The 3584-nt window shown below is 41.6% G+C and overlaps 1 pseudogene; it reads right to left on the bottom strand.

Moving 5' to 3' along the window:
• Nucleotides 1-715: 715 nt before the first annotated feature.
• On the bottom strand, nt 716-1172 carry LOC145169306 (mitochondrial import inner membrane translocase subunit TIM23-2 pseudogene; annotated as a pseudogene).
• Nucleotides 1173-3584: the final 2412 nt, after the last annotated feature.

Raw genomic sequence — 3584 nt, 5'->3', positions numbered from 1 at the left:
CAGAGTCTTCAAATACAGGGCATCTTTGCATATTCTTCACCACCACACAACAGTTGTGATAAGTACTTCCTGCTTTTACCTTGATTCAAATGAAAGTTATTAAAAATCAAGATCAATATTTATCTTGGTAAGAATGATAAAATAGTGAGTCTTATAGAATTACTCAAGCGTTAGAATAAAAATGAACAGGGTCAACTGAGATGTAACTGAATTAGCTAAAATACCTTCCCAAATAGATAGATATTGCCAGCATTAGAACCAGAAAACTCCTCATATGCATCGAGCATGTAGAAAGGAAGAGATCCATCAAGTTCCACCATAAATGGTGGTTTTTCATCAGAATATACACCAGGACCGATCTCTGCATTCAAATCAGAGCTTATGTTCGTCTGTAATCCTGCTTTTGCACTGAAAGTTGGATCCTTTTCCACTCTAATTTTAGCATTTAAAGTCCAACTGTCGGCCTCCTTCATCATTGCCTCAACTTTCAGTTCGATATTATCCTTAGATGCTTCAACTTCACTTGCCACCACTGGTGGCTCCTCCACAACACCCAAATTTGTTTCATTTTTAGGAATTTCTAGCACTTCCTTCCCTTCTTCTATTACGTCGTGTTTATGCAAACTATTTGACGATGGAGTATTCACAGCCACCACACTTGGAAATCTCAAAAGACCAAAACTTGTAGTAAGATGAAATTGAATAAAGATCGAGCTCAGATTGGTACGTATCTCTTCAAAATCTGCTTCCCCGTCACGGCTAATCACACCGCTATTCTACTAATAGCTCCGACAACAGTCGCCGACCTAGGGCCCGCCGCCGCCTTGTAAAGCGCTCCAGTCGCTAATCCAGCCACCACACATTTCATTCCGATTAACCCAAAGTTTCATGGTGTCTCTAGCCTCAGAAGCCTTCACGCCCTCTACTAAACCCTTCCCGGCGCCAACTTCTGCGCCGCTGAGGTAACCAATGCCGGTGTAGTATGTCAGGTTTTCGCCCCATGAACGTCGTTCAGCGATGAATTCCTCTTGAAAGAGGTATTCAGGAGATGTGGGAAGTTTGTATAGGGTTTGTGTAGGGACTCTAAGATCTTGGTAAGGGTTGTATAGTCGACGGTTGTCGTGGTGGTCGTCGCTTTCGTTGTGATTTGAAGATCACGGTTGGTAAGACATGTCGTAGTTAGGGCTACGATTAGGGTTTGGATCTTTCAAGAATCTGATTCCAAAGGAGAGAGAGAGAGAGAGAGAGGGAGAGAGAGAGAGAGAGAGAGAGAGAGAGAGAGATTAAGTGCAGAGGTAGAGGAATACGAACTGCTTAAAGGATTATTAGGGTTTTTTGGTAGAGAATTTTAGAAGGAGAAGAAGGAGATGCATTAGGCGGGGTGTTTAATTTTTTGGGATTTTATTTCCCCCCATGGGCTATTACTAAACAGAGACCGCGCCTTACTTAAAAAAAATATAAAGCGACACATTTACATGACACGCTTTTTATGATTGGTGCCCTCCGTGTTTTTTTGTTTTTGTTGGACACTAATTTTAGGGCACGGAAAAATGTGTGTCCTCTATCCTTAAAATTTTAGAAAACCGACATTATTTTTTAGGACACGCACAAATGTGTGTCCTCTATCAGTGCGTGTCATTGTTTGCGCGTCATTAAAGGGCTATTTTCTAGTAGTGTTCCCATCAGCTTGTCAACTCTGAAACCACTACAAGCAGAAGAAATGAACCATTATGACCACTAGGCCCACAGCCTATAACTCGAATGCTTCTGATAACACATAGACCTTGACGACACTCTCACAACACCACATAGTTGCTACCCAAGCAATCCTTACAAAACAAAGTAGCGCACGATCCGCAGAAAGGAGAACGGTTGCATTCCTGATCCGAATAGGAAGCTGAAACCCAAGAGAAGCATGCATATAACTCAAACCAAGAGCCCCAAAGCCAACTTCCCAGTTCACACGGAACACCCCCATTCACATACTTAAGACACCCAAAATCACATGCGAAGAGAAAAGAAACACCAGAGATAATTGACATGCCACCTTAATCAAAACAGAAAACATCCTCACGATCGGTCAAAACAAGACCCCATACTAGACTGAACGGAGTCCATCACTACCCCACTAGCTCGAGAAAACCTTCAAGATGACCCTGAAGGATACCAAAACCTGCGTCTGCTATGAACCAAGATTCCACTCCACCATTAAGGCTAAACATACCTGAAGACCGAAGGAATCATAAAATATACTGAACTTGACGACAAATGTAACACTCAAAATTTTCAAATAAAATTTTCAGTTTTAAATCCGCACAAAACACAGTTTAACATCTCTCATATCCAAATTATAAATGTTTCAAAACCCAAACATCAAAATTGTTTGTCACATATCCTAGAATCGTCAAAACATAAATCAACAAGCTGGTGTATACAATCATGTCGACGCCTTCCCGCGATCCTGAGATGTACCTGAAACACAATTCACACAACACTGTAACCACAAGGCTTAGTGAGTTCCCCAAAATACCACACCCAAGTAATTAGCCTCTCATGGCTATATCTCGATAAGGACCCTCCGGTCATGTGTCTCAGTGAAGACCCTCCGGTCTCACAACTCAGTTGGACCCTTTGGTCCTATCTCAATAAATGCACAAAATAATATACAGCATAAATCACAAATACATAAAGCATAATATCACATGTATCAATATAAGTACATATGACCCTACGGTCGATCACACAAATAAGACCCTCCAGTCGCACAGTGATTACCACTCAGGTAAGTATAGTGAGAAGACACACCTCGTAAGTAAAGCAAGTATGTCTCTTACTCCAACTATCCATCTAGACTCCGCCAACATATATCACAATCATCTCTAATTAATAATTCAACTTCAAAGATGTTAAGCTAACTCCTCAACTAAATCTCCAAAAGGGTGAAAGACCATTTTACCCCTCCATGGTCTCCAAAGTCCACAACTTGACCAAACCCTAAAAGTCAACGGATGTCAACACTCAAGTAAACAGTCCATGTTGACTCAACTCGTCGAGTGCATCTATGCGACTCGTCGAGTTCCTTCTGTTCTCAGAAAATCAGGAAGTTTCGAGTCAACTCGACGAGTCGTCTCGCCAACTCGTTGAGTTTGTACAATTTCCAAAATATCGGGGGAAAACCCTAACCAACTCTTCAAGTTCACTCACCAACTCGTCGAGTTCCTTCAGACCTTTCTCTCATTCAGACGCTTTAAACAAAGACTAAGGGCCCAAACTCTAGATCTAGCCTTCTAGGGATGAGATACCACGTAAAGCTGCAAGCTTTATGTCCATGCGTGGCATTTATAGGCTAACTTTGCCAAAACAAGGCTCACCGAGGGGTTTAAGGCATGAAGATTGGCCAAAGCTTGATAAAGCTTGAGTCTTTCGGCCTAAAGGGCCTAATAGTGTCCAGATCTGAAGTCTTAGCTTCAAAGCATGCTCAAAACCAATAATGACTCAAGAAGAAGCTAGAAATGGCTATAAACAATCTAATGGAGAGATCTAACAAACAAGTGATCAAGGTAATAGCTTTTTACCTTCAAGTG

Source organism: Lactuca virosa, chromosome 4, assembly GCF_052849685.1.
Source record: "Lactuca virosa cultivar CGN04683 chromosome 4, Lactuca_virosa_CGN04683_v6, whole genome shotgun sequence".
Taxonomy (NCBI): Eukaryota; Viridiplantae; Streptophyta; class Magnoliopsida; order Asterales; family Asteraceae; genus Lactuca; species Lactuca virosa.
Note: the sequence above shows the minus strand (reverse complement) of the source record. Positions and strands in the feature narration are given on the sequence as shown.